Here is a 16477-nt window from a genome sequence, read left to right on the forward strand (position 1 = left end):
TGGCCCTATGTGTACCACTCCACTTGCTCCACCCCATGGTTCCTGGAAGGGTCCCAGTGCTGGAGACAGCCAAACGGCGGCAGAAGCCTGCAATCTGGACACGGGGATGCCCAACGCAAGCCACGAATGTCTTATCTCCGCCAAGCCCTTTCCCAACTCACTGAGGTGCTGTAGAGGCCCAGAGGGCCCAAGGACACTGACCCAAGTCGCAGGGTGTCTCCCCATCATCCAGGCAAGTCTGGATGTTTGCCCTAAGGCAATCCCCCCCACAAATCCGGCTCCTCGTGGCCAAGCTGCGCCTCCATCACAACGGTGTGAACCACCCAGCCTCGCGCGCCCGATAAACAAGCCGATTGATGCTTCCACCACACGTCCCCACCAGTGGGGATGTTTGCTCCAACCAGGGATGTGTCGTGTCCCCCCAAAACATACTGGCACAGCCACCTCCCGGTCTCGATGTCGGGGTGGAAGTGCCCCAGGCCGATCCCACCCCACGGCCGCCAAAGCACGAGGGACGCGCCTACGGAGTTGCGCGAGAACTCAGTCCAAAGCCGCCCCGGCCCCTCCAGGACGAGAAGTATACTGGGCCCCAAGCCCCACCCGGTTGTCGCGAGACAACGCCCCCTTCTCACCCCAACACACTCGCCCAGACTCCCCCTGCGAAGTGAACCGCTAGCCCCCCAACCTGCACCCCAAAACCAAACATCAAGCAACATGCGGCCACAGCCCGATCTTCCCCGCCCGCCCACGCCAGCTTCCACGACCTCCGTCCCTGAGGTGGGGCGCAAGAGTGGGGACTACCTGCGACCCCGCCCACCAAAACCGCGGAAGAACGGTCATACGCGCCAGGCGACCAAGTAGGGATGCGGAAATACGCTGACCCAGACTGCCCCAGACTGCCCCGGGGCGCGACACTCCCCTACCTGGGATGCCCTAGAGCGAGTGACTACACTACCCAGAATGCGCCAGGGAGCGAGACTACACTACCCAGAATGCGCCAGGGAGCGAGACTACACTACCCAGAATGCGCCAGGGAGCGAGACTACACTACCCAGAATGCGCCAGGGAGCGAGACTACACTACCCAGTACGCCGTGAGGGGCGGGACCATCCTGTCCAGACTCCTCACCACTGGATCTGGCTCGAGCTTCAGGTAAGGCGGTGTGGTTCTTGTTACCTGCAGCTGCTGCTGGGACCCCGCGCTCGCATGACTGAATAACAGCCGCTTAAGCTCTTGGAGAAATTGTGAAAAATCAGAAAGTAAAATCGAACTAACTTTCAAGGACATGAGAAGGGTGGTTTAGGTGAGCACTAATTTATAAGGTCCTTGTAACTTTAATTTACTTAAAAAGAAAAAAAGAAGTTAGTTACCTGGATGTTTTCTTGTTCTCCATCCTATAAATTCACCCCTGTATTTTTACACCCCTGGGTTTTAAATAACAGCATGTATGAATGTGCTTACAAGTGCATTTTATAAAAACTGCCAAAAATACCGTGGTGGGTTTTTTTTGTTTTTGTTTTTGTTTTTTCAAAGAAGAAGATTCTGAAGTTCGTTTTGTTTTGTTTTGTTTTTAAGCCAGCCACCGATATATATATATCTCCCAAATGATCACAAGAAGAAAAATGAGGGAAAAGGCATTTAAAGATATTTAAAGGTACAATAATTAAAATTACTGGTACAAAAATCGTTTATTGGATGTAACAGAATCGAAAGCCCAGAAACATACCAAACTTTGCAGAGACACACAGTTTTTCTAGGAATTGACAAAAGTGGTATTTTCAAATTACTTCCTATTTGCTTCTCCTCAAAATGAAATAATAGGGACCAGATTTAGCCTTTTACCTAAATCAGCTTTTAAAGGGACAAAATATATGAAACAACAGATATGAAGACAATGAAGGGCCATGATCTCAGAGACGTGGGTAATGAATGAGGTTAGCCCTTGAACTTCTTTGGACGGAAAGCATTTTGGGGTCACAGAACAAAGAAGGGTGGAGTTCAACTTGAGTTGAGGAGATGGAGCTGGGAATTTGGGGAGGCCAAGGTAGCTAGAATTCACAGGGCAGAGTACAGAAAAGGAGGGAGAACTCCAAGGATGTGCACAGGGCCCTCTTCCTCCGGTATTAAATGAGTGCTGACCAACGTGTGCATGTGAGGAAACTCCCAGCATCAGGGGTAAACCCACTGGAAAGCATTAGAGGGAAATATGTGCTCACAAAGGGACAGGAATAGTGCCTATTCCCACAGAGTAGATATCTCATAATTCACACAACATCAAGTACTCAAAAGGGTTTTGCCTCAGTAGTGGGACAAAATTAGCCTAAATGCTTCTCTGGTCTCACCTAAGAGAGCTTAAAACCAATCCTAGAAAAGATCAAGTTTTCCCCAAATAACTGCACCCCAGAAAAGAAAGAAAAGCTTAAGAATAGTTGAAGGAATACAAAATGAGCACCCAATAAGGGAAAACTCAGGATTTCAGAATTCCAATGAAAAAAATGCCAGGGTGCAAAGAAGCAGGAATATGTTGCTCAAAATGAGGAGAAAAGTCAATCAATAGAAATGACCCAGAAATGGCACAGAAGATATAATTAGATGAGGACACTAAAACATTTAGTATAATTACAATCCATATGTTCAACAAGGTACAGGAAAGATTGAACATGTAAGTAGAGCTATAGAAGATATAAAAAAGACTGAAATTGAACTTCTAGAAGTGGAAACTATAGTGTCTGAGTTGAAAAATACACTGGATGGTATTATGGTTAATTTTATGTACCAACTCGGCTAGGCTCTGGTGACCAGTTGTTTGGTCAAATACTAGACTAGATGTTGCGGAAGATATTTTATAGATGTGGTTAACATTTTCAGTCGGATAACTTTAAAGGAGATTACTTTCCATAATTTGGGTGGGTTTCATCTAATCAGTTGAAGGCCTTAAGAGCAAAATCTGAGGTTTCCAGAAGAAGAAGGAATTCTACCTGAAGACTGTAACGGAAATCTTGCATGAGTTTCCAGCCTGCTGTCTTGCCCTATGAATTTTAGACCCTAGCCTGCAACATCAACTTTTATCTAAATTTCCAGCCTGCCTGCCTGCCCTACAGATTTTAGACTTTACAAGCCCCCATAATTGCATGAGCCAATTCCTTAAATCAATCTCTCTCTCGGTCTCCCTCTCTCTATCTATATCTATCTATATCTATCTATGTACATATAGATATATATAGGAAATAGAGACAACTGACAGATGTAGATAGGAGATATATATATATATATCTTCTATTGGTTCTGTTTCTCTGGAAGACCTTTTTGACTAATACAGTTGGTATTCCAGCAGATTAGACGTTTCAGAAAAAAAGATTAGTGAACATAAAGATATAGATGGGGAAACTATGCAAAGTGAAACAGAGAGGAAAAAATACTAAAATGAAAATTATTATTACTATTATTATTAAAATTATAAACCCACAGATCAAAGCAGATGAGTGAAGCCCAAGCAAAATAAACAGGAAGAAAACATCACCAAGGTACAACTACTTAGCACCAGTCATAAGGAAATTTGTTAAAAAAAAAAAAAAAAACCAGAAAAGGTACATATTATGTGCAGAGGAAAAAAGATAAGGATGACAGCATATTTATTGCTGGAAAAAATGCAGGCAAGGAGCAACATCTCTAAAGCACTGAAAGAAAATATGTCAACCTAGAATTCTTTACCCAGTGAAAAAACAAAAAATAAAGATACAAAATACAAAAGCTGAAATAATTTATTATCAACAGGCTATAAAACATGTTAAAGGATGTCCTTCAACCAGAAGGAAAAGCATACCAGATGGAAATAGGGATATGCACAAAGAAATGAGGAGCACTAGAAAGAATAAGTAAAGGCTGTGTTTCTATTCAAATCTCTTTAACACATGTCAACTATTTAAAGTAATAAGAATGCATTGTGATGTTATATATGGAAGTAAAATGTATAACAATGATACCACAAAGGCCAGGGGAGAAATGGAAGTACATTGTTGTGAGGTTCTTCTATGTTATGTAAATGGTATAATATCACTAGAAGGAAAGTTGTGATAAATAAAGATGTATACTATAAACTCAAAGATACCCCTAAAATGACACAATAAATATATACCTAATAAGCCCACTTAAGACAAAATGAAATCACTAAAAAATAATTCAAAAGAGGGCAGCAAAAGGACAACAAAGGACAGATGGGACAAATAATATTAAGATGGTACATATAAACCCACCCATACTAAGAATAATTACATTAAATATAAATGACCTAAACACCCCAATTGAGAGACAAAGATTTCCAGATTAGATAAAAAGTAACAGGTCCCAACTATGTGCCATCCACAAGAAGTCCACTTTTAATATGTAAGATGTATATAGTTTAAAAGTAAAAGTAGCAGAAAACATGCAAACATTAATTTAAAAGAAAAAGCTGGAGTGGCTTTATTAATAGACAAAGCTGGCATCAGTCAAGGAATATTACCAGAGACAAAGAGGATCACCATATCCCAGGCCATAATACAATTTGAACAAATTAAAAGAACTGAAGTCATACAAACTATGTTCTCTAACTATAACATAAACTAGACAACATCATAAAGATATCTGGGAAACCCCTAAATATTTGGAATTTAACCAATATTGTTTTACACCATCTGAAAACAACATTATTTATTCAGGTCTTTATTTAATGTATTTTGTTTTCTTTTCATCTGTCATGTATATTTCTTATTAAGTCTACTCTAGTTATTTTATTTTGTTATTGTTGCTTTAGTGAGTGGGATATTTTATTCCATTTTATATTCTAACTAATTATTAATGAATAGCACCATTGATTTTGCATATTTATTTTATATCTCTCCAGGTTACTGAACTTAATATTTCCAATAATTTTTAATAATTGTCTTCATTCCTCAATGATGTGATTATATCATCTGCAAAGAATAAGAAATATTCCTCCTCTTTTAAAATATTTATAGTCCTTTATTTTTATTTGGGCTGTATTGACTAACACTTTCAGAACAATATTAATGTTGCAATACCTGGCAAAAATATATGAATATATAAACACATACATACATACATACACCATGATCAATGTTAATACAGGAAAACTTGCAACAAAATGTAACATAAAGCAGTGATATGTCTAGCCTATAAAAGTTCTTATAAATCAATACACTAATCAATTCAGTAGGAAAATGGGGAAAGGAAATGAATATGTAATTACTTTTTTTTTTTTTTTGTCTTTTTCGTGACCGGTAAGGGGATCAACCCTTGGCTTGGTGTCGCCTGCACCGGCCATCCCTATATAGGATCCGAACCCGCAGCGGGAGCACCGCTGCGCTCCCAAGCACTGCACTCTCCCAAGTGCGCCACGGGGCCGGCCCTGTAATTACTTTTTTAAAGTACTAGGAAACATAAGATATTATATTTTGTTACTCTAGGACTTGAAGAAGAGCTTCTGATGATGTTGTTTTGCCCTTATCAAACCAGCAAAAGGGCCAGCCTGTGGCTCACTTGGGAGAGTGTGGTGCTGACAGCACCAAGTCAAGGGTTAAGATCCCCTTACCAGTCATCTTTGTAAAAAAAAAAAAAAAAAAAAAAAAAACCAGCAAAGAGATTTTTTAAAATAGTACCCAATGTTGAACAAAGAGGTTTTTTTCTTTAATAGTTATACCTTGTTTGAGTGTGTACCCCAGAATTCATGTGTCAGAAACTTAATCCCCAATGGGACAGAGGTGGGAAGAGGGGCCTAATGGGAGGTGTCTAGGCCATGAGGGCTCTGCTTAATCTATTATAATAGATTAATGTCATTATAAAAAGAGCTTGGGGGAGAGGGTTTCCCTCTCTTGCACTCTTGCCCTTCCACCTTCTACCATGTGACGATGCAGCAAGAAGGCTCTCACCAGATGATAGTGCCTTGATCTTGAACTTCCCAGCCTCCAGAACTGTAAGCCAATAAATTTCTGTTCATTGTAAATTACCCAGGCTCATGTATTCTGTTATAGTAGTACAAAGCAAACTAAGACATACCTTGTGTTGATTTATTACCATTACTGCTGGTAGACCATGTTCAGTTGTGTTACTTGATTGATTTAATTTTGTGTTGAATTTGGGGTAGAAGTATGTTAAATATTTTTCAGAAATCTTAAAAGTAACTTCTGTTTATGCATGAATTACATTTCAGAATTACACATATTTTCATACAAACAAACATTTAGTTAGTTAGTTAGTTTGGCAGGTGGCTGGTATGTAGATCCAATCCTGTGATCTTGGTATTAGAAAGCTGTGCTAACAATTTAAAATTAAAAAGTCTAAATTTAATATTTATAAAATTTAACAGTTTAAAAGCCTAAATTCAAGGTCTCCTACAAAATGAACTGTAAGCTTAGTGCAATTACAATTAAAATAGCATTTGCATATTTTTCAGCACCACAAAGTAATTATTATGTTTATCTGGATGGTGGTATTTATCATGAAAATGGTGATTAATAATAAAGCCCAATTAGCTATATTATTAGCATGTCAATATAAAACTCAGTGTGACAATGATGCAAGTTAGCTGAATGGAACTAAAGAGAAAGTCTAGTAACTAGGGAAGAAGAGAGGAAGGCAGGGAGTAAGAAGGGGAGGGAAAATGAAAAAGATGATTTAAAATCAGTTGACAAGGCTTGAGAGAACACGTTCTCAGGTTTTTACTTCAGGAAACGTAAAGCTAGGTTACAAAACAAACATAAAGAGAGAAATCAGAAACATAATATAATGAAATATAGATGATTTTGAAAACTATCTTGCAGTGTGGGACAGCCTTTGTATGATTTACACCAAAGCAGAGGCCATGAAGAAAAAGGTAGATTTTCTTGCATTTGAAAATAATATTGATTTGATCATCACATACTGTACAGAAATACTGGTAGGCAACTCTGTACCCCATAAATATTTATAAATAAAAATAAATTTTTAAAAAACCAAAAACACCTCCAGAAAACAGCAGCAGAACAAGTTCAATTTATACTTGCTGTCTGCAAAGATCTCTCCCATCTCACTCAGTTGTGGGAAATCCTGCTGAAGTGACTGAATCCACAATGGAGAGAAGCTTTGAAACCACAGAAGAAAGTTTCAGGAACTACTTTATTATTTCATTTTAATAATCTATGCAGGGAATTATACAGTAAAAAACCTAATAACCCAATTAAAAATGGACAAAGGAGCTAAATAGACATTTTTCAAAGGAAGACATACATATGGTCAACAGATACATGAAAAAATGCTCAACATCACTAGTCATCAGGGAAATGCAAATTAAAACTACATTGAGATACCACCTCACCCAAGTTAGACTGGTTAAAATAAAAAAGACGGTGAATAACAAATGCTGGTGATGGTGTGGAGAGAAGGGAACACCCCTACACTGTTGGTGGGACTGTAAATTAGTACAACCACTTTGGAAAACAATTTGGTGGTTTCTCAAACAGCTACAGATATATCCTCCATACAATCCAGCAATACCTGTTCTGGGTATATACCTAGAGGAATGGAAATCATCATGTCAGAGGGACACCTGCACTCCCATGTTCATCACAGCTCTGTTTATAATAGTCAAGATATGGAACCAATCTAAATGTCCATCAATGGATGACTGGATGAGGACACTGTGGTATATATACACTATGGAATACTACTCTCCCATAAAAAAGAATGAAATGCTCCCATTTGCAACAACATGGATGAACCTTGAGAAACTTATGTTGAGTGAAATAAGCAAAACACAGAGGGATAAATACCGCATGTGCTTACTCATGTGGGAGCTAAGAGAGAAAGAAGGAAGGAAAGAAAGACTACAGTAGTGCCCTGGTCTAAAAGAGGGAGGGAACATTCCTAGGGCTGCAAAGCAAAGTTGGGGGGAGAGGGGGAGGGTGGTTGGGGGACAATTGGGTGGGGACAAGGGGTATAAAAGCAATTTCTGGTAATTTGTATCTCATGAATATTCATAATAATAAATAATAAATAATCTATGCAGGGTTATCTCATTCTTTTAATTTACAATTTCTATTAGCAAGGCTCACTATATTTTTTGTGTGTTTAATGTTTATTTGGTTGTCTCTTCTGTAGGTTGTCTATTAAAGATCCTTTGCAAATATTTCTATTAGGTTTTCTTTTGCTTGTGAACATGTAGAAACTCTTTGCAATAGGGTTGCAGTAATGAACAACTGCTGGGTATCTAATCTTGTTTCTCTCCACATTATAGTCTCCTGAGGTTTACGTAAACCACAGTGCAATTTTACACACTAAAATTATGAAAAACCGTAGCCCTAGTGAATATTAGAGATAACATAAGTATTGTAACATAAGATATGTAAATTGTAAACATTGCAAATATTTTTTCAAGCCGTACTTTGTCTTTTGACTTTTTTTTTTTTTTGCTTGATAAGTTTACATTTTATATAACAAATATGTCTAAATTTTTCATTTTAACCAAAAATTTTTGTCATACTTTTAAAAAATTCTCTGGTTTCTAGATTATCCCTTTGGTCTCCTAAAATTGTCCAACATTTTTGTGATTTTATTTTTACACTATAATCTTTAATTGATCTGAAATATATTTTTATATGATGTGAGTTAAAGTTCTATACAAATTTGAAGAGATAGTCACTTGTGCCAGCCACAGGAATTAAATTAGCCAATATTTTCCTGTTGAATTGAAATACCTTCATTTTTATATATTGAAATTCTTAGATTCTGGAATCTATTTCTGAATTCTTTTCCACTCGTCTTTTTCTGAGTCTATGCCAAACAATAGCATACTGACTTGATTACAGTGGCTTTATACTATTTTTAACAGGTAGTAAGGCATATCTTTGTTCCCCATTCTTCCACTTGCATAAATTACGTCGTTAATAGTAGATATTTATTCTTCAACATAAACTTGAAAGTTTGTCAAATTAAAACAGACTGTTGAGGATATAACTAGAATTTTAAAGTGTGTATTAATTTTTCTTGGGTTTTCATTTTATTAATATTTAGATCTTGATTTTTCTTCAGCCTTTTTCCCTTTTACTTTTATTCCATTTTTGTTCAGATGTGCACTTATGTATACATCTTAAGTATAAGCTCAATGAAATTTAATATGACAAATAGAGTTTCCTTTATATTAAGAATCTCTGTGCATTGAAAGAAAATTTTGAGAGTTAAAAGACTAGCTGTAGACTAGAATATATTTACAATAAATAATTTTATAAAACTAATATACAGAATATATAAAGGACTCCTACAAATCAAGAATAAAAAGACATCCTAATGTACAAAAAAGTGAGCAAATTCAGTAGAAATCATACAACATCAAGATATAAGAATATTTCTAGTGCCCCAATTTTAAAATATATTGAAATCATATAAAGCATTAACATTCTTAAAATAAAATTATTTGTGTAATCAAATTTGCTACTCATTTATTCAAATTTTTACTGGTAATGTCAAATTAAACATGGCCTGAGGATGCCTTGGCACTTGAGTTGTTACATAACAAACTGCAATCTAATTTAGGATTTAGTTAACTAAAAGCCTAATTTAGGAGGATATTCTTGTAACAAATAGCTGAGTCTCAGTCAATTACAGCAGCTAAGCTTCAGTCAATTGGGGCCAACTAATTCAAATAAGGCAAACATTGAGTTGCAACCAATTAAGCTGTCTTTATAACTAATCAAGCTGTTCTTGTACCTCATTTCCATTTTCTGTCCATAAATACTGCCTGATAATGTTGCAGACTGGAGTTCTTTGAACCTGTTCTGGTTCTGAGGGCTGCCCAATTCATGAATTACTTTTGGGTGTTCTTTTCTTGCTCAAATGAACTCTGCTAAATTTAGCTTGTCTATAAGTTTTTCCTTTTAACAGTAAGTATGGGGACAAAACTAAAAGTTTATTGATTTTAATATAATTGTGGGTCAGTGATATTTCTTCTGTTTATAATAAGTTACATCTTTAAGAAATATACTAATAACATTTTAAATAAAACAATGTTTCTTATTTTAAAAATAATTAATAAATCCAGATCTGTGAGCTTACTGACAAAGAATTTAAAATAAATGTCATAAAGGTGCCCAATGGACTAAAAGAGAACACAGATACACAACTAAATGAAATCAGAAAAACAATGCATGAACAAAATGAGAACATTTACAAGGGAGTAGAAACTATTTTTTAAAAAAACTAAGTAGAAATTCTGGAACTGAAAAATACAAAAACTGAAAAATACAATATCATAACTGAACTGAATAATTCATTAGAGGGGATGAACAACGGACTTTATTAGTCAGAAGAAAGAATCAGCTAACTTGAAAACAAGTTATTTGAAATCATCAGGTCAGAGGAACAAAGAGAATGAAGAAAAGTGAAGAGAGCCTAAGAGACTTATGGGTCACTATCAATCAGATCAATATACACATTATGGAAATCCAAGAAAGAGAAGAAAGAAAAAAAGGAACAGAGAGCTTATTTGAAAAAGAAAAAGTCTGAAAACTTCCCAAATCTGAGGAAAGAAATAGACATACAGATTCAAGAAACTTAAAGAACTCTAACTAGAATAAATTCAAAAGGAGCCTCATCAAGATACATTAAAATCAAACTGTCTAAAGTCAAAGACAAATACAGAGTCTGGAAAGCAGCAAAAGAAAAGCAATTCATCACAGATAAGGGAGCTTCCATAAGATTGTCAGTGGACTTCTCAGCAGAAAGTTTTCAGGCCAGAATGTGAATGGGATTCAAAGTACTGAAAGAAAAAACAAGAATACTGTATCTGGCAAGCCTGTCCTTCAAAAATGAATGAAAAATTAAGACTTTCCCAGATTAAAAAAAAAAAAAAAAAGCTAAGCGAGTTCATTACCATTAGACCTGCTCCACAAGAAATGTTAAAGGGAGTTCTTCAAGTTTCAATGAAAGGATGGTAGACAGCAACACAAAGCAGTATGAAAATATAAGGTTCTCCAGTACTGCACTGTTGGTGGGACTGTAAATTGGTACAATCACTTTGGAAAACAATTTGGAGGTTTCTCAAACAACTACAGATAGATCCTCCATATGATCCAGCCATCCCACTTCTGGGTATATACCCAGAGGAATGGAAATCATCATGTTGAAGGGATACCTGCACTCCTAAGTTCATCGCAGCTCTGTTTACAATAGTCAAGATATGGAACCAGCCTTAAAGTCCATCGATGGATGACTGGATAAGGAAAGTGTGGTATATATACACTATGGAATACTACTCTGCCATAAAAAAGAATGAAATGCTCCCATTTGCAACAACATGGATGAACCTTGAGAAACTTATGTAGAGTGAAATAAGCAAAACACAGAGGGATAAATACCACATGTGCCTACTCATATGTGGGAGCTAAGAGAGAAAGGAAGGCAGGAAAAAAAGAACACAGTAGTGCTGTGGTCTAACAAAGGGAGGTAACATTCCTAGGGCTACAAATTGGAGTTGAGGAGAGAGGGGGAAGGGGAGGGAAATTGGGGGATAATTGGGAGGGGACAAAGGGTACAAAAGTAATTTCTGATAATGGATATGCCCCCGGTATGAATCTGGCCCCCACATCATGGGCAGGAGGGGGAACAATCAGCTTTGTATCTCATGAATATTCATAATAAATAGGAAAAAAAATTAAGAAAATGTAAGGTTCTCCAGTAAAGGTAAATACATGGAGACAAATAGTAACCTATGCTATAGAGATTTTGGTGCATAGAATTTAAATGACAAAAATCATAAATAGCACAGGGAAATCCTTAAATATGTGAAAATTGAACAACACACCCTTAAACAACCATTGGGTAGAAGAAGGAGCCACAAGAGAAATTAGAAAATATTCTAAGACAAAAGAAAATGAAAATAAAACGTACCAAATCTTATGGGATACAGCAAAAGCAGTTGCTAAGAGTGAAGTTCACAGCTATAAATGCAAAGACTAAGAAAGATCTCAAACCAACAAGCTAATTTTACACCTTAAGAAAGGAGAAAAAGAAAAACAAACTAAATGCAAAGGCAGCAAAAGGAAGGAAATAATAACTATTAGAGCAAAGATAAATAAAGCAGATTAGGAAAAGCAATAGGAAAAAATCAACAAAACCAAGTGTTGTTTTTTTAAAAGATCAATAAAATTGACAAACCCTTAGCTAGATTTCTCCTTATTTAAGAAATAAAGAGAAGAGATTCAAATGAATAAAAATGGGAGAGGATACATTATAACCAATGCCACAGAAATAATAAAGGTTATAAGAGAATACTGTGAATAACTGTACCTCTATGAATTGGATGCTGTAGAAGAAATGAATAGATTCTTAGAAACACACAACCTACCAAGACTGAAACATGAAGCAATAAAAAAATCTGAACAGACCATTGATGAATAAGGATATTGAATCAGTAATCAAAACCTTACAACAAAGAAAAGCCCAGGACCAGATGGCTTCACTGGAGAATTCTACTATATTTAAGGAAAAATTAACCAATCATCCTGTGACTCTTCCAAAAAATTGAAGAGGAGGAAACTTCCAATTCTCATTCTATGATGCCAGCATTACCCTAAGGCAAAAGCCAAACAAAGACACTGCAAGAAAAAAAAATACACAGAACAATATTCCTAGTGAATGTTAATGCAAAAACTTTGACAAATTAATAACAAACAAAATCACCAATGCATTAAAAGGATTATATAACATAACCAAGTGGGTTTTATTCCTGGAATGCAAGGATGGTTCAATATATGAAAATCAATCCATGTAATAGACCACATTAACAGAATGAAGGGGAAAAAATACATGACTATTTCAACTGATGGAGAAAAAGTATTTGACAAGATTCAACACACTTTTATGATTAAAAAAAGCCCCACTCAACTAGAAATACAAGAAAGCCACCTCAACATAATAAAGGTCATTTATGAAAAGTCAACAGCTAAAATCATATTCAGTGGTGAAAAACTAAAACTTTTTCTCTAAGGTCAGGAACAAGGCACAGATGCCCACTCTCACCTCTATTCAACATAGTACTGGAATTCCTAGCCAGAGCAATTATGGAAAAAAGAAAGAAAGAAAAGTTACTCAACTAGGAAAGGAAGAAGTAAAATTATCTCTGTTCACAGATGACATGATCTTATACATAAAAAACCTAATAATTTCACATAAAATACTGTTAGAACTAATAACCAAATTCAGCAAAGTTATAGTATGAAAAATTAACACACAAAAAGCAGTTATATTTCTATACACAAACAATGAACAATCTGAAAAGGAAATTAAGAAGGCAATTCCATTTACAATAGCATAAAAAATATATATATAATACTTAGGAATAAACCTAATCAAGGAGGTGAAAGACTTGAACACTGAAAACTGCAAAGCATTAATGAAAGAAATTAAAGAAGACACAAATAAATAAAAAGATATCCCATGTTCATGGATTGGAAGGCTTAATATTGTTATGATGTCCATACTACTCAAAGGAGTCTTCAGATTCAATGCAATCCTTATCAAAATTCCAATGGCTTTTTTCTTTTGTTGCAGAAATAGAAAATTTATATTAAAATTCATACAGAACTTCAAGGAACCCCACATAAACAAAACAATTTTGAAAAAAAAATTGCAGGACTTACATATTCTGATTATAAATCTACAGTAATCAAAACATAAAGTACCAGCATAAAGACAGAAAAATAGATCAGTGGATTTGAGTGGATAGCTCAGAAATAAACCCTCAAGAATATGGGCAAATGACCTTTGACAAAAGCGCTAAGACCACTCAGTTGGGAAAAAATAATCTTTTCAACAAATAGTGTTGGGAAAACTTGATATCCACATTTGACAGAATAAATCCAGGCCCTTATATTGCCCCATATACAAAAACTAACTCAAAGTGGATTGAAGACCTAAACCTAAGACCTAAAACTATAAGACTCCTAAAAAAAATCATAGAGTAAAAGCTTAATGAGATTGGAGTGGGCAATGATTTCTTGAATATGACACTAAAGACACAGGCAACAGATGCAAAAACAGATAAATGCAACTACATCAAATTTTAAAACTTTTGTACATCAAATGACTTAATGAAGAGTAAAAAGGCCACCTACAAAATGGGAGAAAATATTTGCAATTTATATACCTGATAAAGTATTCATATCCAGAATGCAAAAAAAACTCCTATAACTCCAAAACAAAAATCAAAGAATCAGATTTTAAAAATGGACAAAGGACTGGAGTAGACATTTTTCCAAATATGTTCAGGGCTGGCTAGTTAGCTCAGTTGGTTAGAGCATGATGTCGATGACACCAAGGTTCAGGCTTCGATCCCTGTTACTGGCAATTGCCAAGAGAGGAGAGAGAGAGAGAGAGAGAGAAAGACAGAGAGAGGGAGGGAGGGAGAAAATATGTTCAACATCACATGTTGGAGAGGACGTGGAGAAAATGGAACACTAGCATACTGTTGGTGGGATTGCAAAATGGTACAGACACTATGGAAAACAGTATGGAGGTTCCTCAGAACATTAAAACAGTATGGAGATCTGAACCCTTTGTAAGACTTGTGCACTGTGCACAAATCCCACACGTTGGGATGGCTCACCTCACAAAGACCACGAGACAGAGACCGCTGCAATCAAGCAAGAGGAGTTTATTCCAGCATGCTAGGGTCACTCAGTCTCCTGGACAGAAGCAACCCCAAGCTCTTAACACAAGCACTTTTTATACAGTTTTTTAGACAGACTTTGGCAACAGGATGAGTTGTTTATTGTTTACAGGTTATCAGAGGTGACCTTTGGATTTATTGGTGGGCTTTAGTGGGCTGGCACACCGATAAGGAATAGTGTATTTCCCAATCGTTTATCTTCCTTGTGGCCAGGTGGCCTCTAGATAAGGAACTGGTCAGTTCCTGGAACCGGGTGGTGATTACTCCCTTCCTGGAATTTAGTGTGCCTGGGCCTGCCTTGACTTGCCTGGCCTCTGCATATCCCCTTAGAAGCTGCCTTACTTAAAATGGCATTACTTATGTTTTCTCGTCAGAAGCAAATTGTGCATGTTAAAGTTATATTTTATTCTTACACCGTGACCTTGGTGTTATCAGCTCTGCAAAAAAATAGAATTACCATATGATCCAGCAATTCCACTTGAGTATATACATAAAAGAATTGAAAATTGGGTCTCAAGGGTGGTATTTTTACAACAATACCCAAAAAGTCAAAGCAACCCAAGTGTTCATCAACAGGTGAATGGTTAAACAAAATATGGTATATCAATACAATGAAATATTATTTAGTATTAAAAAGGAAGAAAGCTCTTACACATGCTACAACATGGATGAACCTTGAGGATGTTATGCTAAGTGAAATAAGCCAGTCACAAAAAGACAAATACTGTATGATTCCACATATATAAAAATTACCTAGAGTAGTAAATGTATAGACAGAAAGCAGAATGGTAGCTACCAAGGGCTGGCAGGGGGAATGGCAAGCTGTGGTGTTCAATGGGTATAGTTTCAGTTTTGCAAAATGAAAGGAGTACTGGAGACTGGTTACTCAACAAATTGAATGTACTTACAACTGAACGGCACAGTTAAAATAATTGACATGGTAAACTTTATGTTAATATATACTTTACCACAACTTAACATTTTTTTAAATTATAAAGAGGGAAAACAGGCTAGTGGTTGCCAGGAGCTAGAGATGGGGGTGGGGTGGGGCAGGATACAGGAGGAAGGTGGATGTGGTTTTAAAAGAGTCATACAAGAGACCCTGATAATGATGGACCTGTTCTATATCTTTACTGTGGTGGTGGTGGGTACACAAGCCTACACATACTAAAACTGCATAGACCTAAAAACACACATACACAAATAAGTACGTGTAAAACTAATAAAATCAGAATTAGATGGTGGATGCATCAATGTCAATTTCCTGGGGACCGGACCACCCTACCACAACCAGGCACAACATGCCAGCAACTTGGAGGCCACCCAGGGACCCGGGGCAAGGAGAGGGGACTGGACCTCTCTCCCACAACCAGGCACACTGAGCCAGTGCCTTGAGGCTCATCCAGAGACCCGGGGTATGGAGAATGGGACCAGATCACCCTCCCACAACCAGGTACAACATGCCAGCAACTTGTAGATCATCCAGGGACCTGAGGCATGGAGAAGAGGACTGGACCCCCCTCTGACATCCAGGCACACCATGCCAGCACCTTGGGGACTGCCTGGGAACCCGAGACAAGGAGAAGAGGAATGGACCTCTCTTCCACAACCAGGCACACTGAGCCAGTGCTTCAGGTCCCACCTGGGGAACTGAGGCATGGAGAAGGGGACTGGACCTCTCTCCCACAACCAGGCACACTGAGTCAGCACCTTGGGGCCCACCCAGGGACCCAGGGTATGGAGATGGGGACCAGATCCCCCTCCTACAACCAGGCACACCAT

The sequence above is a fragment of the Cynocephalus volans genome, chromosome 6 (assembly GCF_027409185.1).
Source record: "Cynocephalus volans isolate mCynVol1 chromosome 6, mCynVol1.pri, whole genome shotgun sequence".
In the NCBI taxonomy this organism is placed as follows: Eukaryota; Metazoa; Chordata; class Mammalia; order Dermoptera; family Cynocephalidae; genus Cynocephalus; species Cynocephalus volans.